Raw genomic sequence first — 26,015 nt, 5'->3', positions numbered from 1 at the left:
AATAAAAAGACACAGAGTGGCAGGATGGATTTTAAAAAAAGGCCCAACAATGTGCTGCCTCTGGGAAACACATCTCAGCTCCAAAGACAAACACAGGCTCAGAGTGAAGGGATGGAAGAAGAGTCCAAGCTGATGGTGAACAAAAGAAAACAGATGTTGCCATACTTATATCAGACAAAGTAGACTTCAAGATAAAAAAGGTAAAGAGAAACAAAGAAGGGCCGTATATGATGATAAATGAGACACAGCACCAAGAAAACATAACACATAAATATTTATGCACCCAACACAGGAGCACCAAAATACATACCTAAAAGGAGATATTAACAACAACACAATAATAGTAGGCAAGCTCAACACCCTGCTTACACCAATGGACAGATCATCCAGACAGCAAGTCAACAAAGAAATTGTGAATTAAATGAAAAACTAGATCAGACGGACTTAATAGACACATATAGAACACTCCATCCCAAAACAGCAGATTACATATTCTTCTCAAATATGCTTGGAACATTCTCAATGATAGACCATATGTTGGGAGACAAGGCAACCTTCAATAAATCTAAGAAGATTGAAATACCATCAAGCATCTTTTCCAGAGTATTCAAAGTATTCCAAAAAATTGAGGAAGATAGAACAATTCCTCACACATTCTACAAGGCCAGCATCACCCCAATACCAAAGCCAGATAAGGACAAGACAAAGAAGGAAAATTACAGGCCAATATCGCTGATGAAGATAGATGCAAAAATCCTCAACAAAATATTGGCAAACTGAATACAGCAATACATTAAAAAGATCATACACCATGATCGAGTAGGATTCATACTAGGGACACAAGGATGGTGAAATATCCACAAATCAATTAATTTGATACACCACCTTAACAAAATGAGGAAGAAAAACCACATGATCATCTCAATACACACAGAGGAAGCATTTGACAAGATCCAACATCCATTTATATCATAAACTCTCAATAAAAAGTACATAGAAGGAAAGTACCTCAACATAATAAAGGCCATATAAGGTAAACCCACAGCCAACATCATACTCAATGGGGAAAAACTGAAAGCCATCCCTCTGAGAACAGGTACAAGACAAGGGTGTTCACTGTCACCACTCTTAGTCAACATAGTACTGGAGGTTTTGGCCAGAACAATTAGGCAAGAAAAAGATGCCACCTTATACCTGTTAGAATGGCTATAATCACCAAGACGAAAAAATAACAAGAGTTGGAGAGGTTGTAGAGAAAAGGGAACTGTCATACACTGCTGGTGAGAATGCAAGCTGGTGCGGGCACGATGGAAAAAGTATGGAGATTTCTCAAAAAACTAAAAATGGAAATACTGTATGACCCAGCTATCCCACTACTAGGTATTTATCCAAAGAACTTGAAATCAACAGTTTAAAGAGACTTATGCACCCCTATGTTTATTGCAGCATTATTTACAATAGCCAAGATGTGGAAGCAACCCAAGCGCCCATCGACTGTTGACTGAATAAAGTAGATGTGGTATACATACACCATGGAATACTACTCGGTGGTAAAAAAGACATAATCATCCTATTTGCAACATGGATGAACCTAGAGGGTGTTATGTTAAGTGAAATAAGCCAGACAGAAAGACAAACACCCTACGATCTCATTCACATGTGGAAGATAAACAAACACATGGACAAAGAGAATAGTTCAGTGGTTACCAGGGGAAGGATGTTGGGGGGGGGGGGAACAAAGGGTTAAGGGGAGCACTTATATGGTGACTGACAAATAATAATGTACAACTGAAATTTCACAATGCTGTAATCTATCACAACCTCAATAAAAAGTAAAGAGGCGTTTACTTCCCAAGTCTTTTGGTATTAATATAGTAGTATTTATTAAGAAGCTTATGCTGTAATTATGTACAATATTGCCCTTTATTGTTCACACCTACAAACATTTTCATTATTGGTTGAGGCTCAAGACTAACAATATTTAGGTCTAGAGCAGATTAGGATGCAGGTAGCCAATACTTACACATTTTCATGGTATTCTTGAACAATTCTAATGGTAATACAAGATGATCCAATTCACATAACTTTTCCTTGGGATTCTATGGCAAAGGTCATAAAAACGTAGAATTCAAATTAAGAGAATACTGTTAACCAGTAAATTAAAGATTTATTTATCATATATATAATTTTGAATACTTTTGAATTTTAAATACTTTTGAATATGTGTATTCATGTATTTGAATATACAAATATATCTATTCAATTTGATTTTTTTTCCCTAAGAAAAGAGATAATAACCTAAGCTTATTATATATGGTTGTGATGAATTCCTAGGAGTAGTCATTTAGGTCTGTAGTTCTCAAACTTTTTAGTCTCAAGACCATTTATACTTCTAAAAATATTGAAGATCCCAAAGTGTTTTTGTTTCTGTAGGTTAAATATATTAATATTTTTTCTGCTAGAAATTAAAACTGACAAAATTTTAAAATATTTACTTGTTATTTTAAAATGATAATAAACTTACATATTAATGTATTCACGAGAACAGTGGCATTCTTTCACATTTTTGCAAATCTCTTCAATATCTGGCTTGATAAAAGACACCTGGACCCTCATATGTACATCTCCATTCAGTCTGTTGCAATATACTTTTCTGGTTGAAGTGTGTAGAAAGTCTGGCCTCACACAGATAAAGTAATTGGGAAATGCAGAACTTTGCAGACCCTCTGAAAAGGTCTTGAGGACCCCCAAAGTTTCCTGGGACCACACTTAGAGTTTTAGGCCATTTCTTCCAATAGAAATATTTAATGGAGAACAATGGACTCATTCCCCTTAACCCTACCCCATGGCAATTGGTTCAGAAAAAACAACGTTATAAGAAATGTATATGCATTGTGTCACTTAGTAATCACACCACCCTATAAATAAGATGAGCATGATAATGCCCAGATTCAAGTGCTAAACTGGAGACACACAGAGGAACACTTCTAAAATCACAATTAACGTGAAGAGAAACAGGGATCTGAATCATGTCTATTTGATTTCAAAGATCAACTTCCTTCCATTTTATCGTCCTAAGGGAAATTCTCTTCATTAACAGCATTGACTTTTGGGAACTGAGAAGGGAATAGCTTCAACCGTTAGTTGATACATTTTAACTTTCATATATGACTATTCTTACATAATACTAAAGAGTTCCACTGCCTATATGCTTTTAATCTTTTATTGTTGTTTATTGTAATTTTTTCAATATTATTTTCAAAAGAATACTTAAGCTGCATTATTTGGATAATAACAGATTTCTCTTTTGTGAGCATAAATCTATTTTTCCTCTTAGTTTTAAGGTATTCTTTACTATCCTTCATTTCATTGGAAGTATCATGTGCATAAAGAAATTAGAAATGAGCTTTTTGTCCTCTTTATCGACAAGCAGTATCATCAGTATCTCTTTCTGCTTGCATCCTTGATCTCCCAAGGATTGATTATTGCAAAATCCTGACTTTCTTCCGAATGTGTTGCCTTAGAAGATCCTGATTTAGGGGCGTACTTTTCTCAATTCAAAAGACTGGTTTACTCCCCTTTCCATAGCATGAAAATAATGACCATCCATTTGAGAAGACAGGATACATGATCTTATTCTTTGTATAGTCTAATTTCATAGTTTAATATCAATGACACTCTCCCCCAAAATATCTTCCTTTGTGACTGGTTCCATAAGCTTTCACCGCCACCACTAGACATCAATCCCTGACATTTCGAGTATTTTCTCATCGAAATATATATGTCAATAAGGTTGAGTTTGAAGAAGTTAATAATTACTGGTCATTATTTACTACTATGAATTTAGAGATGTCATCAAACATTTTGACTCGTTTTATCTTACTTTTCCTCCATCCTCGGTGTGTGACTTTTATCCCAACAATCACAAGATGACTACCTAGCCTTTACACTTCACGTTCTCGTTCGAGGCAAGGAAAGAGTCAGAAATTTCAAAAGCCTTTTCTCTGAGAAGATTTCCTTTTTATTTGCAAAGGAATCCCTTCTCACCAAACATCCCTTCATGTGTCATTGCCAGGAAACACATAAAACGGCCATACTTCACTGGACAGTAGCAGAGGGAAACTGATTACTCATTTTCTGGTTCTTCTGTTAGAGTGAGGCAAGAGAGAACGTGATTGAGTGGGCAATCCCTTATTTTTATTCATTCATTCTTGCCTGTTTATTAAATGTCTACTGTGTTTCAGGCACAAAAAATATCTTTCTCCTTATAAAGCTTATATTGAGTTGTTTGAGACAGACTATTACACAAACAAGTAGAATAGTTAATAATAATTGTTATAGTAAAAAAGATAAGCAGAAAAATGGGACTGAGATACCAAGAGGAAGGATACCATTTTAAAGACTATGGTGGGAATAGGCCTTACTAATAAGAAAAGATCTGGATAAATGCTTGGAAGTATTGAAAGATGAAGCCATTTGGATTTCTGAGGTAGGAGTGTTTCAGTTAAAAGAATTAGTAAATCAAAATTCTGAGGCAGAGTGTCCACAGTAAGTTCAAAAATTGGCATGGAGCGGAGATCAGCAGAGTGGAATAAGCTAGCGGAATGGTAATAGAAGATGTGGTCAGAGGTGTAGAGGTTAGTTTGAATAAGGCTTTTCAGGCCATTGTTAGAAGCTTAGCCTTTCCTATGAAATCATATATCATTGGGAAGTGGGGGAGTTTGAAAAGAGTTTCTGCCATACCGCACTTTACATTAAAAACTATATTTGAAATAATGTACTCTCCACATAGTACTAATATCTAATTGTTTCATTTAGCACTCACAGTAAAGGATGAAATATATGGATAAGACAGGTATCATCATTCTGCTTTTTATAGGGAGGACATGAAGCTCAGGGAACATATGCTGCTTATCAAAAATTGAAAAGCTAGTTAATAAGAGAACTGGGACACAGACCAAAATGCTGTGCCTCCTGATCTGGAGGGATTTCCACTATACCTGCCACCAAAATATTTTTTCAATGTGGACAATCTAGTTCTACCTTTATTTTTACTGTTTTGGAAGTAAGTAAATTTTAATTTTATTTCTTGACTTATACTTTTGTCAAAAGATAAACTAAAGCATATCGAAAATTTTAAGTTTATTTGAGCAAAAATCGATTCCATTCAGACAGTGCCAAACTGGAATTGGTTAGCAGTGCTCCACCAACAGAAGCTTGGGAAGACATGTTTATAGAGAAAAGGCAGAAACAAAATAAGGAAATTATTGATTGGCTACAGCTTAAAGCCTAATTGACTGTGATTGGTTGTCCTTAGGTTTCAATTTCATAACCTTGAGGCATTTGCAGGCTTAGATTTTGGTTTGCTTACACAGGCCGCCATGGCATTAAAGCCCCCTCAGTCTAATGGCCTCCTGTTCAATTAATTTAACACTTGGAAAACTTTGCTTTCTGGAAATTCTTGAGGACAGAGTTAAAAGTCATTGAGGCTGATGGAATTTTGTTGAGCTTCGACTTTATCTTCTTTTTCAATATAAAAACATCCGTGTGAGTGAAAAGAAGAAAAGTTTCTCTATAATGTCATTAGTTCAATGGAAAATAGCATTTAATGACCTTGTCTAAACCAGCTAGATAAAAAGCAACCTCTATTCACTCTTGTTCTCATAGCTCACAACCTCAGAATCAAGAAGTCAGCCCACAAATTCTCAATTCAAGGCCTCACACTCAAGTGGAAAGTATCTGCTGATCACATGGAACACATTGTTAAGTGCCAAGACCCTTGCATAACTGGTAATTTTGATGCCGTCGTTTTTATTCCCTTCTTGGAATGCTTGGCGAGATAGTTGCTTTAATATTAGACTTATTTTCTCCTACAACTTTCAAAGGATATTTTATTGAAATATCTACTGACTTCAGAGGCTAGGTTTTTACCAAATATTTTACCTATTTTAAATTCATGTGTGATTATTAACAATCATTTGAAATGGAATCACCAATCACTCAGAAATGGAAAGATAAAAATTTCTCCCATCACCATTAAAAGATGATGTTAATTAGAATGCTCACATAACACACACACACACACACACACACACACACACACACACAAGATATTTTAGTTTATCTTAATTAGCAGTTTTGTGTTTTGTTTTTTTTCCACCAAATAATGCATCATAAAAATTTCCCTAAGCCACTTTCTAGTCTTCAAAAACATGATTTTTTTAATATTGGTATAATATTCCATCACTTGGATATACAGTGATTTAACTAAGGATGGTGTTATTATTGGGAATTTTGGAAAGATACTAGTAGTAGGTAAAATATTTCAAATATTATATCTTCATTCCCAAATTGCCTTCCAGTAGAGTTTATAACTACTCTTCCTCCCAAATGACGTCTATGACAGTTTTCGTCTCACTTTAGCCTTCCCTCTCATATTGAATATTGTCATTGCATCTGGTTTTGATCCTCATGCTTGATGGCTGCAGGAAAGCTGCTTCACTTATATTTTAGGCAGTTAGAAGGAGAAAGGTAAAGAGAAAATATATTCATTAGCTGAGTCTGCCTACAGTATGTACATATTTTTTCCCAGTAGATACCTTCTCATCCCAAACAGAATCTTGTGACTGTTCATCGAGAAAAGAAGATACTAGGTATTGAGTAAGCAACTAGCAGTTTCTGCTATGAAGTTCAGTCTTGGATAGAGACCAGATAAAACACATTCATGTCTCAGCTCTGGCATTCACCAGCTGTGTCTTTTGTGCAAGTGGCTTTGTCTCTTAAATCTCAGCTCTTCATCAAATGGGGCAAATAATAGTGCCACAACCATGTGATTTTAAACAGAGGTAAACAAATTATTGTAAAAGAAAAATTGGTTGTTTGTCTAACATTTTGTAGACATTCATTAAATGATAGGAATTATAATAAAAACTATTAATGGGCTGGCCCAGTGGTGTGGTGGTTAAGTTTGCGTGCTTCGATGGCTCAGGGTTCACAGGTTTTGATCCTGGGCACAGACCTACACACTGCTCATCCAGCCATGCTGTGGTGATGTCCCACATACAAAATAGAGGAAGACTGGCACAGATTGTTCTGGGACGATCTTCCTCACCAAACCCAACCAAACAAAACGAAAATATTATTACTATGCCCATCATGAGATTTTTAGATGCAGTTGCCTTTCAGAAATAGAAATATTAAAGGCCAACACAGTGGCATAGTGATTAAGTTCATGTGCTCTGCTTTGTTGGCCTGGGGTTTGCAGGTTCAGATCCCAGCACAGACCTGGCACTGCTCATCAAGCCATGCTATGGCAACATCCCACATAAAATAGAGGAATACTGGCACAGATGTTAGCTCAGCAACAATCTTCCTCAAGCAAAAAGAGGGAGATTGGCAACAGATGTTAGCTCAGGGCCAATCTTCCTCACCAAAAAAAAGAGAAAGAAAGAAAGAAAGAAAGAAAGAAAGAAAGAAATATTAATGTGTATGCATTTTATATTTTTTCACTATTAGGAATATTCATCATATCTTTTAAGTTGTTATAGGAAGAAATATAGGAAGACTTGACTTTCATACATTTCTTTATAAATTGCCAATTATAAAATATTTAGATTTTCTACATATTTAGTCTTAACATCTTATTTCCCTTTTCTCAAAAGTTTGTAGCTTAATTTTCTCCATCACATATTATTACTTTGGCTAATTTCTTCCCAGACAATGTAATGAAATTATGATGAAGATGAACCTCCTGTCTTGCTTCTACATTTATGAGATGTCACTATATTTTGTCATTAGGTAAAATGTCTACTGCTAGTTTAAGGTAGACATATTTTTATTTCTATTAAGATCATGTCTAATCAGTTGAATTAGCATTGAGAGTTTGAATTCCTTTCTTAACACCTCTTGATGTACTTGTTTTATGTATCATATTTTTGTATCACCTCACATGAAATGACTCAATCCCAGAATAAATCTTACTCAGGCTGGTGTTCATTAATCTATTCTGTCATATGTGATTATTTTTGGTCTTTTTGGAAGATGTGATGTGATTTAAAACGTCTATAATAATATTATTCAACATGTAGTGAATGCTCATTGTGTAGCAAGTAGAAAATACATATTATTTCATTTAATACTCAGAAACTTTCTACTAAGAAAGTACTCTGAGTACCTTTATTGAGCAGATGTTGAAACTGAGGCTTAAAAATGCTATATATTTGATCGTGGTCTACACTAGCAAAAGATACAGCTGGAATTTTCCCCAAATCTTTCTCACTCCAAAACTCATGCTTCTAAGCACTATGCTACATTTTACTTTGTTAATCACAAAAGCAGTTCTGTATATAATTAGAAGTTTACATGTGTAGGGGACATTATTTATTCAGTCTTTGTCACAAAGATACAGACCTCTAAGGCCCTTTGGGATACTGGAACATCTGAGCACTCAGTACTTGCTTAAACGTTTATTGTATTTTCCCCTTATTTTTATAGAGAATGTTTAAGATAAAATGTATAATTAATTGAATGTTACTCTTTTAAGTTCATCAACTTTAGAGCTATGAATATATCTTTAAATAATTCTTTCCTACATCTAAGAATTTTAACGTTACTTTCATTATTATCGTATTCTCTTTAAGAATTGAGGGAAAGGGAGAAAGTTTCTTTTACTTTCAAATGGTATTAAATTTTGCAGTGCTTATTTCCCCTTATCTCTTATTATATTACATTATAATCAGAAATTATAACTTGTATTTTTTATGATTTGGGTAATTAATCCAGTTTGAATTTGTGGCTAAATTTGCAATAGGTAATTGACAAATGTAATGTCTGAAAAAAATAGTCATTAATGCTGTATTTTCAATAAAGATCATGAAAAGACTTAAGTTACAATTCAAGAAACCAATAAGAAAACAGCAAAATTAAACAAAGAAACATAGAACTAAAACATTAATAAAGATGAAAACAGATATTCATAAACTAGGAATCAGATAATTTTGATTTAATTAATGAATTGATGCCAATTTGATTCTTTGAGAAATTCAAAAAATAGATTCAAATATCACAAAGCCAATTAAGAGGAAAAAACAATCATAAAATTGGCAAAGAGTATACTGCATAGTAACCATATTCAATTATGAGATAATTTAAAAATATAAGAGAATAATATATAGAAATTTGAACTAATTAGTTTGAATACTTTATAAATCTATACGTTTTAGAAATTTTAAGTTGTAAAAACTGGCTAAGTAGTGATAGTTAACTAGAATAAAAGAATAGAGTGAATTTTTATGTTAATCAAAATTCTAGACATAAAAATTCATATAAGATCATATATTTTGTGGATAAATTCTATAAAACAGAATATCCACAACAAATATGTTAAAAGAAAAACTTCTAAATTAGCTTTATGAAGCTGTCATGATTCTAATACAAAAATCTGACAAAATTCTTGTTGAGTCAATCACAAATCAGAAAAATTGTAATAGTGTATGGTAGAACTTAGTATAGGAAATTATTTTGTAAGTCATTGAGGATACTTAAAAGCAACTCTTGGTAAATGAAAAGCAAACACTTTTAAATATGAAATAGTAAAAGGCATCCAATTATTTCTTTGGAGGGTCGTATTTATCTGGAAAAACACAAAAGAATTTAGTAAAACATTATTGACCTCTGTCAAAGGAAAGTTGCACTGGACAAAGTTACACAGGTAAGGAAGATTTTATTCAAGACTACTGCAATAGAGGAGAGAGGCCAGAATTCAATTTAAGCTCAATTCTGCTAAAAAGACAGGGCTGGAGAGTTTTTAAGGGCTGGGGTAAAGGGATCTTCAGCCACCTATGTTTGCTAGTTGGCCTTATCCAAAGAAAAGGTAAACTTGCTCATATCTTCCTGATGGGAGGTTGTTTTACAACTTGAGTGATGGGGAAGTTAGGCTCTAACTTCCCACAGAAACTGGAAGACACAGGCCACAGGAGGGCACTATCTTACTTGATGGTTATATTACAAAGGGATGGTTTTCAGAACCTTGAGAAAGACTTTACTGGTTATAACACTGGCAAGACATTTTTAAAAACATTTATATCTCAAAGAGGAAAGAAGAAAGAATTTACAAGTCTTCTAAGGTAAATGCTTTCAGAAAAGGCAGGTCAGACACAGAGTCAGGAAGAAGTCTACCTAAAGTCTAGTCAGGCTGAGGGAAATGCTAAGGCCATCTTGCTCACCCCATACAGGAATAAATAGAATACAAATATAAATGGTCTACATATCTGATAAAATAGAAAATACAATAACACAATAGAAAAACAGTTTTCTTTCATAATACAGGAAGACAAAATTTATTAATAAACCAAAGAGGACTATACAGAAACTTAATAGGAAAACTGAAAATTTTACTAAAGAATTTCAAATTAGACTTACATAAAATAATTTGTCTGAAGTCCCTGAGTGGGAAGACTCAACATCATATAGATTATATAAAGTACAAAGCTGAAAAAAAAAAGCAATAGAATAAAAATTAAAATCTCAAGCCAGCCCCAATGGCCTGGTGGTTAAAGTTCATCATGCTGTGCTCCAGCAGCCCAGGTTTGTTTCCTGGTCACAGAACTACACCACTTGTCTGTCAGTAGCCATGCTGTGGTGACAACTCACATAGAAGAACCATAAGAACCTACAACTAGAATATACAACTATATACTGGAACTCTGGGGAGGGAAAAAAAAAAAGAGGAAGATTGGCAATAGACATTAGTTCAGGGTGAATCTTTCCCAGTGAAAAAAATTTTGAATCTCAATGAGATTTTAGCTTGATGTTAGCTTAATAATACAAATATTTATTTGATAAAATAAATGGGTGAAATGAGCAAAGTATGTTTTGAACAAGAGGATAATTAAGATTTGATTTGTTTTATCACTTTTGAAAATAATACCTTTAACAAATTTCCTGTGATTCAAGTACTGCTATAAACATGGAGAAACAGATACATGGAACGGAACAGAAAGTTCTGAAACATCAATATTTAGGTAGGAACTTTGCATGTGATAAAGATAGTATTGAAAGTTTGTCAGGGAACAGATTGGTTATTGTGTTATTACAGGTGGCTTTTTTTTTTTTTTGAGGAAGTTTAGCCCTGAGCTAACTACCGCCAATCCTCCTCTTTTTGCTGAGGAAGACTGGCCCTGAACTAACATCCATGCCCATCTTCCTCTACTTTATATCTAGGACGCCTGCCACAGCATGGCGTGCCAAGTGGTGCCATGTCTGCACCCGGGATCTGAAACGGTGAACCCAGGGCCACCAAAGCAGAATGTGCGCACTTAAATGCTGTGCCACCAGGCCGGCCCCCAGATGGCTTTTTTGATAGCAATGATATACATTACATTTGCTTGGGATTTTCACACTAATAAACATAATACGGGCTCTGAAGTCAAAGTGAAGTCTGAGATTCTTAGCTCTCATTTATCATGTAACTTTGGGACGTTGTCTTTTCCATTGTATGCCTCAAAAAAATGGGCATTACAATAATCATTAATTCATTAGACTATTTTAAAGATTACATTAAATATATATTATTTAGCCCTTACCACAATGACTAGCATATAACATAATTTCCTTAAATATAAGCTGTAGGCCCTGGGCCTTGCTTGCTCGGCAAGAATCTACAAGTCCATTGCAAACATATGTCCTTCTGGCCCCCTTCTGGGCAGGATGCCAACTGTCTGGGCAGGACACCCAGCTGCTGGGATTTGTAATAATCCAGAGCCTGGCCAGCCCAGATCTCACCTTATTTCACTCAAAGAAGATCATGTCTTAAAGGAACACAGAGCCCTTCCACGTGAACTACTATTCCTGGATCACTGGTCATACCGGGGGCAGCTCCTCTTGGCAACCACATAGCCTTTGTGCCCCTCTGCCTATTAAAGCAACCCCCTTCCTGCCTGAGGTATTGGGTGCACATTTCTGTCCAGCTGGCCGCCACCGGATATTCCCTGTAATTAAATCTCAATAAACCTATATGTCCCATTCATTGTCTCCAGGTCTTTTCTTCAGTCTCTCTGCAACCTATCCCACACTGCTTACCCACATGAGTGTGCAGCCAGACATAAACTATTAGTGTATCATTAATTACAAATGAATGGCATGGTAGCTCTTCCAATATTCTTGGTCCCAATTTTTGTCATCACGCACTTGTAGATATTATTGCATTGCCAGTCGGAACATAGTATCAATAAACCAATCATTTATGCATTTATTCATTAAACAACTGTTTATAGAGTACCTAGCAGTTTTCAAGGCATTAGGGAGACAACAGTGTAAGAGTCAGGCAAAGTTAACTTGAGTGGGTTAACAAAGACAATAAAGATGGAAGTGAAAAACCAAAATATTAGCTGTAATAAATGCAATTGAAGAATTAAATAGGTTTTGGAATAGTTTGGGAATGTTAAAAGAACAGAAATAAGGCCTACATTGCTTTAGAACCGTGGGCAAGGGGAAAACAGGCAGGATATACAACTGCAGAGGTTGGCAGTTACTGGATCTCGCCTTTAAAGGCCAGGATAAGGAGTTTGAATGGCATGCCAATATCATGGAAAACTATTGGAATGTTTTGAGCAACAATGTACCATGATGTAATTTATAGTTTTAAAAGATTATTGTGTGAAGAATGAATTATTAGGGGGTACATTAGAACAGAGAATCCATTAGGAAATGATGGGATTTGGAATAGGGCAGTAATAAGAGAAACAGAAAGAAGTTTCACAAAGAAATCTGAGACTGGCTTAATTTCCTTGTGGGCATCCTCTTTTAGTGTTGTTTGTTTGTTTCTTTTTAGTTTGTGGTTACTCTTATTTTTATTTGTTTGTGGAATTTTTCCTTCTGGATACCTCTATGGCATTGGTAAGTCTATTGGCTTGAATATCTGATGAAGAAATTCAGAATATGTATAAAATTGGGAAGAACTACAATGGGTGCAATAAACATGAAGATTTGAAAGGTTAGAGAACACAGTAAAGACAGAAAAGAAAGCGGTTTATGTTGTACAAGGACAAGATCTTGATTCTCTGAAGGGAATCTCAGATTTCTAGACCTTAAGAGAAAATAGTTATATTTATGTGTTTAAGAGATTTATGACATAACTGTTCCACTGATTATCTCTGTGGACTGGAAAAGAAGATGATAGAAGTGAAAAAATTAAAAGGCATGTGAAACTACTCACTCATGAAAATAGGAACAGAGAGTTAACTCATTGAAAAAGCCAAATTCTGTAAGTATATTTTTAGATGTACCATTTACAAATCATTCTGCTGGGGATTATGAAATAAATGCTTGTTTTTTAATTGAAGTTAATTAAATTAAATTATAGAATAAAAGATAGCTAATGTGACCATCACTATACCCAAAACATAGAAGTGTATGAATTTCAGAAGAGCTTATTGAATAAGAACCGAATACCAGCCTGGACGTGGCAGTAGTGAGCAGGAGTGCACAAAAGCATCAAAAAATGCTTTTCTGTCCATTCTGAGTATGGCATAAGAAAATGGCAAGGAAATATCAAAAAATTTTAAAAGCTAGAATAGTTGGTATATTGATTTTGATTTTTCTTCTTTTAATAAAAAGAAAAGATTATTCATTGTCTTGAATCACCGGAAGACAAATAACACTGTGATCTAAATTAGAATTTTTAAAAGTTGGTTAAATTTAGTTCTAGAGGCATAAGTTTATATTGATGCACAGCAGAAATGAATTACTCTCAGGCCCTGGCATTTGAGTATGCAATAATTGTAGCATAATGAGATAATGAAGAGACTCTGTCAGGCTTTTTTAGGCAGAGGAGCTTGAGGATACAAATATTTGAAAACAGAGAATACCAATTAGTTTTCATGCTGCCCTATTAGTGGGATGGGGAGTTACATTTTGTCAATTCTGCAGTGAAATGAAGGCAGGAGAGAAACAAAATGCAGCTCACATCGTGGTGCTCATGTTGAACAAGTCATGGCCATTATATGCTGGAAACAACAGAGTAATTAAAAATCAGATTTCCTTGCCAGCAAAAGCCACCTCTGAACTACTGTGACACAAATGATGCATAGTACAATGTTGCTGCCTGATTCCTATATTCTCTCTATTTGCTTGGAATTAGGATCCCAAATGTGGTATTTATCAGTACTTATGTAAGAAACATCTTAGCATCAATTTAAGTTAATTACCATTATATTTATGTCCTAGCTGTTTGATCTCTTCCAGGCCTGGAAGGGTCGATTAAACTGTATTTAAATTTATTCTGCTTCGTATGTGTCCAGTAAAATGAACGTTATAAGTAGCTGTGCTCTAAGGTTAATTCGTTCTGTAAAATTACCCATATTTCTCCAGAGTATTCATTAGTGGAATAAAACAGAGAACTAATCTAGATGCTGAAGGATTATCATTACTGCCATACGAATATCTTTGATAAAATTCCAATTGGGATTACCTCCCAGGGTCTGAATAAACAAAGTAGAATATGGCAAATCTCAGCTCTCACATGTATCGTGCAAAAAGCACAGATGAAATCACTGAGAATTACAAGCCAATCAAAACATTAGGAAGCTACTTCATGCAGTAACTTATTGAAGAGTTTTTCAATGACATTTTGATGCTTAACAGATAACTCTATAGCAAATGTTACGAAGGCATAAATTGAGGCTAAAATTTGAATATAACACTCAGCACATTTCAACAATTCAATTGCATTTTCAAGCATCCTTTGGCCTTTTGAGACTGAAAATAACTTAAAAAGTTGACAGTTTCCATAGGAAACAAAGTGTATTATATCTTTAAAGCACACAACACGCAAGCATACATGCACATAGACACATACAGAAAAGGAGAATCAAAATTACCTTAATATCAAAATTACCTTAATATCTAACACCTTTTGAAAATAGATATATCATAAATTTTGACATAATTTCCTATTTTTCTTTAATTTTTGTTATTGTTTGCACTTCCATTAGTTGTATCACAAAAGACAAGCTGTAGAGATGTGTACAAAATAAAACATAAAAGAGCTCATCTCCTCTCCATACTCTCGCCTCTCCAAGTTAGTGGGTTGTAGTTTGCTATGAATTTTTCTACTTCTTGTACTGTTCATTGGCTTGCCTATATTGTATACACACATACACTCAAGTTGGATTAAGCCATATGTTTTATTTTCCTGCTATTTGATTTTTTAACTTGAAATTTTGATTTGGAGGAATTTCTAGAAAAAGACTGGGTAACTCACAGAATGGAAGAAAGAGCTAAACAGCCACCTTTGGGCAGCTCTTCTGTCACTATCAACAGCAGGCGTTTGTTGATCATGTAGGCACTGACCAGTGGGAAACCACTTAACTTTTCTACGGTATGTAATTTTTAAGATAGTGGAAATATTACAGAGCATGAATATTTATAAACTGCCTTTTTGTTCAACATTTGCTAGCATTTCCCAGTATCATTACACTCTAATTTTAAAGGTTTCAGGTTGGTCCATTGTATATATGCATCATAATTTACTTAAGTATTACATTGTTGCATCACTCTATCTTTAACTTTGGAGATTTTTTTTCTGCCAATAAATAACGCTGTGATTAATATTATTGAGCATAATCTTTTTTTGCAGTTGAGTTCAATTTCTTAACTTAGATTCCCATAAATGAAATTATATTTTAAAACTATTAGCTCTTTCAGATCATTTGTAACTTTTCATTTAAATTGAGGTTAAAGAGAGAACTCTTTTCCTTAAAGCCTCAAAATGATATTAAGAGCGATTGTAGTTGCTTAATGAAATGAAAGCCTCTTAATTGTTTTGTTTTAAATGCTCCAGCTGATAAGATTTTCATGATTACCGTTCATTAATGCTGATTTTCTCTCATGGCTTCCAAACTTATTATGTCCATGGAACAGCTCTGGCTCTGTACACACTGGTAATTACATTTTCTTTTGAAGCTTTATTTATTTAGAATTCCTGGTGCCTGTTCAAGTATACTGAAAGAAGAGATATCTCTAAAACATTTATATGGAAATTAAATCAGCCAATTCTGCTGACGATGTTGAGAACCAGCTTGGTTTACCACTTCTAATAAGCAAAGCTCATATTTATATCATTTTCCCCACCATACCAAATCTTACATTGTATCTAATTTGTGTTTCTGTATTAGTTAAGGTTCAGTAATAGATTGAATTCATAGGAAGGAGATGGAGTAACTCACAGAAATGAAAAAAGAGCCGAATCAGTTGAACTGAACAAACAATTTTTGAGAAGTCTGTTGACCTCTTCAGCAGCTGCCATTAATAAAAATCAGTCCAGGGGCCAGCCGGGTGGCACAGTGGTTAAGTTTGCATGTTCCACTTCTCAGTGGACTGGGGTTCACCAGTTCGGATGCCGGGTGTGGACATGGCACTGCTTGGCAATGGCCATGCTGTGGCAGGCACCCACACATAAAGTAGAGGAAGATGGGCCCGGATGTTAGCTCAGGGCCAGGCTTCCTCAGCAAAAAGAGGAGGATTGGCAGTAGTTAGCTCAGGGCTAATCTTCCTCAAAAATAAATAAATAAATACAATAATACTCAGTGCAGTGATTCCTAGTTTTTGATATCTCTTACTTTAAATTTGCATACCCAATAGTGAGTATCCAATTAGGCTGGCTGTGACCCAGATACAAAAATTTTAAAGCATGTCTAGTCATTGAGCACACAACTCTGTAAGCTGGGGTGAGGTAGAAGAGTTATCATAAGCAGGTCACAACCCAATTGGCTTAATTGGTATCTCCTACCAATTGGTATCTTTTTACTATGTCCACTGTGTAAGTGAGAAATTAGGTTCAGAGATTGGTGTTAGGGAATTTGTTAGATTTGTCTCTTGAAAGCAGCTGGCACATTAGGTACTCTCTAGGAAGTACATAACAGGGAGTTTTCTCTTTTAATCTTAGCTTCCAGAAATCTTAGAGTCAAACGACACATTAACTTTTATTGTTAACACATTGTTTTTTCCTGTGATCTCTGGTCTTGATTTTTCAATTATCTCTTACTCATCTATCATGCTTGTCACTATAAACTGGTCCAGATCCTGAGCTCTAAGCCAGAAATATAAATAAGTAATAGAAATTAACTTTGTCAAAAAATCATATAAAGTGGGACTTATATTAAACACCAGATTCTGTGTACCAAAATATAGATTAATTTCTGTTTAATACCCTATTGAAACTCAAAAGCATCCTCAAATCATTTTAAATTTCAACTTCACTTTTATTTTCATAGGTTTATTTTCTTTCCATAGCTTAGATTATTTCATCAATCAATAATGGTAATTTTTTGCTAATATATCTTTCTTATTTATTCTATTATTATTTGACTCCCTAAGCACAGATTGTTAATCCCAACTGCAATTGGACATTTGCCTGGACTTAGAACAAATGTGATCTACAAATCATAACCTATGTTGGCAATAATGTGTAGTTGGCAGTGTTTCAATGATTACTTTTATTCTAAAAAGTAGAAGTCAGCTCGAGTTAGGGAGTTTTTAGAGAGATGATTAATAAATTTATAATATGATCATATATGTGCACACATATTCATAAACATATATTAATTTATATATATATGCATGCTATTCATTGAAGAGATATATAGAGAGCAAGTCTTACAATTAAGAAGTCATTGGTCATCTCTGCTGAAGGACCTAACAGACAAGCTCAAAGAAACAATCTAAATGGTGTAAAAAACACATTGCTTTCTCACCTGGTGTCAGAATTGTTTTGGGTATGAGATACTCTTTTTTTAAGTAAAATGTCTTGCCAACTCAGTTTGAATCTAGAAATTGAGATCCAGAAGATATTATTTGGAAAGAAATTGTAACAGAAAAAAATAGCCTAATGACTATGAAGTTGAGATTGGAGAATATGAAGAAAGGAGAAAATGAAATTGGATTGGACAAATTGAAACCAGAGGATGTGACTGGAATATGCAGTTTGGAGTGGTAGGGAACTTGGTCAAGAAAGAAATTTCCAGTAGCAAGTTGGCAAATCACTTTAGGAACAGGACGTTTCTTTTGTGTGTGTGTGTGTGAGGAAGATTGTCTCTGAGCCAATATCTGTGCCAATCTTCTTCTGTTTTGTATGTGGGACACTGCTACAGCAAGGCTTGATAAGTGATGTGTAGGTCCACACCTGGGATCTGAACCTGTGAACCCCGGGCTGACGTAAACTTACCCTTCCTCTGACTTCCCCAAAATATAATTAAATTCTGTATACACAAATTTTATGTTTTTATCTTATTTTTTATTTTTCGGTAAGGGGAGATCAAGAAAAGTAGGCTATATTCCACCTCTGAAACAGGAAACAAGGATATCTGCGGAATTTGAGACATGTATGAAATCAAGTATTTGGTGGTTATAAGTGGAAAAGGCATCATTATTCCAACAGCATGATTTGGAGAAGACTTTGTTTAAATATGAAAGAATAGAGTCAACTCAAACTGAAACGAGCATTTTAAGTTCATTACTGAAACATGAGGAGCAACATAAGTACCATCAAAGAGGCAAAAACTGGTGTGGGATCCAGAGTGTGGAGGATTCACTTTAGAAGTAGTTCAAGCACTTGGTCATTTTCAAGAGAGTACTTGAAGATTTAGAATTCTTCAAAGTGAAAGAAAACATGTTCCAGAAAGCGAAGTAAGCCTAAAGCCACAGTGATAAGAAGGAGGATGTTTTGAATAGAGATATTCAATAGAGAATATCCATGTCAGTGGACAGAATGAATTCTGAAATTGTGGGAGAGCCATCCACTTTATGGATATGTCACCTTTATCAATGCTTGATAGGGCCTTATATTGAGAAATAGTTTGAATATTTGGTATCTCTATTACCTAGATGACTGGTTGGATCAATAGTATATATATATATACATATGTATATGTATGTATTTTTTTAAAGATTGGCACCTGAGCTAACATCTGTTGTCAATCTTCTACTTTTTCCTTCTTCTTCTTCTCCCCAAAGTCCCCCAGTATACAGCTGTGTATTCTAATTATAGGTCCTCTGCCTCTGCTATGTGGGACACAGCCTCAGCATAGCCTGATGAGCAGTGCCACGTCTGCATCCAGGATCTGAACCGGTGAAATCCCTGGCCTCCAAAGCAGAGCGGACAGACTTGGCCATGGGGCCGGCCCTGGGATCAGTAGTATATTTTCGACAAATGAACAGTAGCACCTTTATAAAACTTATCCATCTTTCTTATCAAAAAGAGACCAAGATATTTGTTGAGTTGTGTGTGATTTTTGCCAGAAATATACATTGAGAGTGCCCAGCATGTAGATATTATTGAAATCTGTGTGGATTGGTGAGGTCAGATAGATCATATTGGTGCAGATAGAAATAAAAGAGGTTCATAGAAACAAGCCTGCGTCACCTCAAAATTTAAAAATAAGAAAAAGGAAGAGAAGCCAGTAAAGAAGATGGAAATTCACTGCAGTGGGTTACAAAGTTATCTAATCCTGTGGAGGCTCAAGTTCTCCATGTATAAACTAGAACCTAGTTCAAACAGATATTAAAGAATTCAATTATTTAGCTTTTGAAAAAGTGGTTGTAACACAGTAAGCACTCAACAAATGTAAGTTAACTTGAGGGAGACCCAGGAGTCTGTATTTTTATAAAGTTCACGAAATGATTTTGATAAATAGCTAGTCACATATTCTACCAAACGTGACCATCTTAAAAAAAAAATGTGTTTTGAGCTATATGCATATACATAATTGACTGGCTTTCCATCCTGATATTCTGGAAGCATGAGCATAGAATAGTGTTTCAAAAATACCATCTCTATCTATCTATCTATCTATCTATCTATCTTTTAATTGAGGTCATATTAGTTTATAATATTATATAAATTTCAGGTCTACATCATTGTATTTTGGCTTCCGTATAGACTACATTGTGTTCAACACCAAAAGTCTAGCTTCCATCCATCACCATACAAATGTCCTCCTTTACTCCTTTCACGCTCCTCCTTACTCTTTTCCCCTCTGGAAACCACCCATCTGTTCTCTGTATGTACACGTTTTGTTGCTGTAGTTTTCTTTTTCACATATGCGTGAAATCATACAGTATTTGTCTTTCTATGTCTGACTTATTTTGCTTAATACAATACCCTCAAGTTCAATCAGTATTGTTGCAAATGGCAAGGTTTCAAAAAAAAAAAGAAAAGAAAAAAGATAAAATCAATCTATATGTTTTATGTCAAATTCATAGGTGTATGTGTTCTTTCATTTATATTTCCCCTCTCTGCCCTCCTTTTGTGTGTGTGTGTTCTCTTAATTGCGGAATACAACTAAGTACTCTGCTCACTTCCAATCCAATTTACACAATTTTGAGGGAAGTTTTTTTTTGTATTTACAAATCTATAAGTTTCCTACAAAGCAGAAGAGGTTAGGGCAGCCTGACCTCGACTTAGTATTGGGTGAATGAGATGTTTGTAAAGTTTTCTTCAAGTTCAAACTTGCTGCATATGGAAAAGGGCTTTAAGTGCTATGAACATTACTATGGACAATAAATAGGCCATTTCTATTCCTTTGGATAAAGGAAGTTATAAGTAAATCACAGAAAAAATCTATATATATATCAATTAGCAAATTCTAGATTTTTAAAATTCTGCTGTAATGTATGTGAGCCATTGATAATACATATAGGGCAACAAATTGTTCTCATACGTGTTTTTTATAAACTTCAAATCAAATATAAATTTGATTTAATTTCTGATACTTGTACGTAGGAAGGTCATAGAAAATATGAAATGAATGTGAAGACTGGCGCTGACATTGCTGAAATAAAAATTCTCTATTATTGTTATTCTTATGCAAATTAGTTAAATCTATTTACGGAACTTTTCACATGGAGATGACGTTGAACTCTTTATTTATAGGTACAAATCATAAAACAATTAAATTCTGTTGTGTGTTATTTTCACATTGTTTCACCTGTGAATTGCTATCCTTCCTCAATCAGATTTCATGCTTATCAAGGGCAGAAACACTTTCATACTCTTTTTATATTTCTCACAGAATCTGTGAAAATGTTCTGTACACAGCAAATCATTTAAAAAAATAATTGATTGGCTCATTTTTAATTGCCATATGTACCTGAAATTGTATTCTTGATTTTATGCGAGTGGTTTGGAGAGATATTACAAGATCATAACAAAAAAGAATTTAAATCTCAAAATTTGATTAATTTTATAATTTGGTCTGTTCAAACAAATCACAAATGTAACTATTTTTATTTTCCCAATGTAACAAGTGTGTGCGTGTGGGGGTGTGTGTGTATCTGCATGTTTAATATTTATTTAGAGAGGAAAAGAAGAATGTGATGAATTTGAAAATTCAAATCAGTCGGTGGTCAATGACTCTTTTAGCTCCTATCACACACATTATGGGAGAAATTGCCTGAGAAAAGATCTTACAATTTTCAACATGTATATTTAGTTAATATCATTTGACATTGCTCTCTGTTAGCTACAAAGACACATTAAGAATAGTCTTGACCATTAAAAGCATTTGATTTAGCAGAGAACAAGGCTTATGCAAATAATCAAACTCATCCCAGATTACTTATAATCAGATGTACTTACAATGATATGACCATAGATATAACCATTAAAATAATGGCTTGAAAATGTTTTAATGATAAAAGACATAAAATTAATGTATTGAGTTAAGAGAAAGGCAAAGTCCCTTTTGTAGGAGAATAGTTGAAACGGGAGAATTCTGTTAAGGGTGAAACTTACACGTGCTCTTTAATGATGGCTTGTTGCGCATAGCTGAAGAGTTCAAGAAGCACAAGCATTCTAGGTAGAGATCAGCTGGAAAAATCATGATGATAAAATTGCACACGGTGAGTCTGAGGCCTGGCAATCCAGTCTGGATGCGTTCATTTTTCTGAGCTGGGAAAGCATATTCAGCAGTTACTTTGGTTTTTGTTTCTCTTTTTTCTAACCCAGGAGAGATGTAGGAAAGGACTAAACTATTGCCTGACCATATCTCAAAACCACCGCTTAAATTCAACATTTGTTTCAGTTCTCTAGTTTCTCTTGTAATCATTTCTTTTCTTTTTTCTGTCTAACTCTTCATATTGGCATATCTCTTGGATCACCTGTCTAGGTTTCGATTCTAAAAGAATGTCTCCCATTACCTCCTTGGCTCCAAGTACCACTGTACTTTAGGCTCCTACGACTTTGTGTCTGACCCAGCCCTGAAGTCAGGGTGATCAGAAAGATGAGAATGCTGTTGAAAATATAAACTGAGTTTATATTGTAGATGATATTGATTAATACCTTGTATATTTTTAAATTTATTTGCTCCATAATTTCAGTGGCAATCATAATTTTAATATCTATCACATTGTTCCAATAATTCATGAAAATATCCAGGAAAATCTAGTTTCTGAAGCCTAGAATACATATTTTGAATTCCTTCTCATATCCCAATATAGCATAGAATTTGTTAAACCAGCAATTGATAGTCAGTAAATACTTTTTTAGAAGGATGAAATAAGCCAATTGTGACTTTGTACCATAGTGAGGCTGTGCAATGTAAGTGAGCTTTATGAAAATAACTCTGACAACAAAGCTTAAACTTTTTAATAATATTATTTTAATGCAAAAATTTAGCATTTTGTTAAAAGATAAAGTTATTTGCTCACTTTTGAAATTAAGATCTTTGTGATTTATATATCACATGCATATGTTTTGGAGCGCCTTCAGTTTGTCTATCATGTTCATAAAATCTTCATATTTTAAAATGCAGAAAAGTCAGAATGTTCCAAATCATAACCATACATATATATTTTTGAAATGACTAAATTATATATATTTTAATATAATTATACATATAAATTATATATAATTTACATATAAATTATATATAAATTTATATATATGGTTTATTTCATCCTTCTAAAATAATATTTACTAACTTCCAATTGCTGGTTTAATAAACTCTATGCTCTATTGGGATATGAGAAAGAATTTAAAATATGTATTCCAGGGTTCAGAGATTAGATTTCCTGGATATTTTCATGAAGTATATTTTCATAAATTATATATATAAATTACATATATATTTTTGAAATGACTAAATTCAAAGTCCAGAGCTGAAAACCCAATAAATAAAATTAATAATTCAATGACTAGACTTAACAGCAGATTCAACAAGGCTGATGATTTAGTTGTGATCTGAAAGAGAAACAACCTCATGGTCAAATAGAAAACAGTTTAAGAGTGAAGTCCCAGTAGAGAAAGAGAGTGGAGGAGGGACATTTTTAAAGAGACATTGACAAAGATTTTTCAAAACTAATTAAAGTTTTCAGCCATGCATTCAAGAAGATTATGCACACTACTTAAGATAAATATAAGGAAAACATACCATAGCATACTGTAATAAAACTGTAAAAGAGAAAGGAAAATTTAAAAATAGCCAGAGAAAACAACTGATTCCTTTCAAAGTAGCAACAACGGAGTGGCAGAAGTCTTACTAAAATAAACACTAGAAGCCAATAGAAAATGCAATGATTCCTTCAAGAAGCTGGGGGGAAAGGAAAGAAAAACAAAAAACAGTTCCTGCCATCTCAGAATTCTACTCAAAGAAAATATTCTTCAAAAATAATGGTACAGGGGCTGGCCTAGTGGTGTAATGGTTAAGTTCACGTGCTCTGCTTCAGCATCCTGGGGTTCTGGGGTTCAGATCCCAGGTGCGGACCAAGTGAGGCTGTGATGGCATCATGCTGTGGTGGCATCCCACATACAAAACAGGGGAAGATTGGCACAGATAATAGCTCAGCAACAATCTTCCTCAAGCAAAAGTAGGAAGATTGGCAACAGATGTTAGTTCAGGGCCGATTGTCCTCACCAAAAAAAAAAGATACAATTAGAACATTTTCAGAAAAAAATAGCATTTGTCACCATCACTAAAGAAAATAATAAATTATTTTACTTTATGAAAAAGAAAGTACCCCCAGTGGAAGCTCACAGAAGTAGAAATGAAAAAAACACTGTGAAAAATGTAACTGTATATTTATCAAGGGTAATAATATTGATTGAATAAAAACAGCAGTAATAGTGCCGTGTGAGCATATAACACATACAGAAGTAAATGGCTAGCAACTTTAACATTCTAGTAGCAAGGTAAGTGGAGTAAAAGTATTTTAACAGAAAGTATTCAAATTGTTAATTTATGTTAAACTTTGATAAGTGAAAGATACTGTTGTACTCTCTAGGATGACAGTTAAAATGATAGTCATAGAGAGCAAACAATAAAAACGTAATTTAGGCATTCAGGAGAGAGAAAAATGAACATAGAGGTTTGTGTATCAGAGTTCTCCAGAAAACAGAATCAATACAATATATACACAGAGATGATAGAGCTAGAGGTATAGGTATAGATATGGATATCTTCTTCCTCTGTATACAAGAGAAAGAGCGGGAGGAGCAAGAGAGATTGCTTGATAATAGGAGATTATAGATTTTATTCGTATTTCATCTTGTCATTTGGTCATTTTATAGCTTATTGATTATAGAGTTTGGCATACGTGATGATAGAGAGACTGATAAACCACACAAGCTGCCTTCTGCAAGTGGAAGTCCCAAGAGAGCCAGTGATGCAGTACCCACCCCAGCCCAAAGTCCTGAGAACCAGGAGACCTGATGGTGTACCTCTCGATCTGAGTGCTGGAAAAGACCAATGACCCAAATCAAGCAGTCGGTCAGAGAGCAAATTCACCCTTCTTCCACTTTTTTCTTCTATTTGGGCCCTCAACAGTTTAGATATGCCCATCCACACTGGTGAAGTCAATCAGCTTTACTCAGTCCACCAATTCAAATGCTAACCTCTTCCTGAAACACCCCGTCAAACATATCCAGAAATAACATTTAACTAGATATCTGGATATCCCATGTCCCAATCAAGTTGACATACAAAATTAACCATCACAATTGTAAACCGAAAGAAACTTGAAGACATGCTGGGAAAGACCACTGAGTGAAAGACCAGTGAAGAGAGTAACACACAGCAGTGTGCAAAAGAATGGGACTTCATCTCCTTAGACTGGGGAAATTATGGTTGCATGTTGATCTGTTTTTTATGAAAATTCTAATAAATATTCTAGTCTACTTCTGCCAAGGTGAGAGTTGTCTGAAATGAGTCGTGTGGGTCTTGGGTGCAGGTAAGGAAATGAAATCACTGAAACATTTGAAGTCATTTATAGGAGATGATTGGAGGAAGGCTTGTGCATCTTCTTTAATGTCACTGGTGCTTTGAACAGTTTTTTCTTCATGTGTTTAAAGATATGAATCCATTTCCTCCCTTTCTGTTTTATCAGACTTAAGGAGGGAGAGGTGGCTAGGTACAAGATGTGACTTTCAGCTATAGCACCTTCCCGTGCTTAATGTAATGTTTGCTACTTAATATAATGTTATGCAGATTTGGGACATGTAGTGAATTGTATACATTCATGCATTTCTCTTGGAACTGTTAACTTGTACAAGCCTTTGGAAAAGATGTTGGTGTTATGACCAACATAGATTTACAATGAAGAGCATGTTAAAATAACCTAAATGCCTAACTATACTTGAATACTTAGTTTAACAAAATATTGTGAAGTCTTTTAATAGGATTTTTAGAAGATGGCATAATAATATGAAAAATGCTCATGTTATGTGAAATTAAGAAAGCAACATATAAAATTGCACAGGTAGTGTGATCAAAGCTATACAAGTGTTGTAAAAGATCAGAAGAAAAATAAATAAGATGCAAATAGTGTCTTTATGTAGGCATTATTAAAATAGGTGATTTTATTTCTCTTTCTGTTGTATTTTTACACTAAATATTCATTATCCTTTTATGGAAAAAAGTGCAGTAGATGTTATTCAACCTTAAATTCCCTTAGGAGAAATGCAGATTAAAAAATGTATTGTTAAACATTGTGACAAATGAGTAAGAATCAGGGCTCTGATGTGAGGT

The 26,015-nt window shown here is 34.4% G+C and overlaps 1 long non-coding RNA gene across 1 annotated transcript in view; it reads right to left on the bottom strand.

The window, feature by feature from the left end:
* The window catches only part of LOC139044882 (uncharacterized), a 178,149-nt gene that overhangs the window by 32,007 nt on the left and 120,127 nt on the right, over window positions 1-26,015 (bottom strand). Inside the window, exon 3 of the long non-coding RNA XR_011502287.1 lies at window positions 21,788-21,943. This is a non-coding gene — a long non-coding RNA (uncharacterized lncRNA). The remainder of the gene's footprint in view (window positions 1-21,787; window positions 21,944-26,015) is intronic.

This window comes from Equus asinus, chromosome 3 (genome assembly GCF_041296235.1).
Source record: "Equus asinus isolate D_3611 breed Donkey chromosome 3, EquAss-T2T_v2, whole genome shotgun sequence".
Lineage (NCBI taxonomy): Eukaryota > Metazoa > Chordata > Mammalia > Perissodactyla > Equidae > Equus > Equus asinus.
Note: the sequence above shows the minus strand (reverse complement) of the source record. Positions and strands in the feature narration are given on the sequence as shown.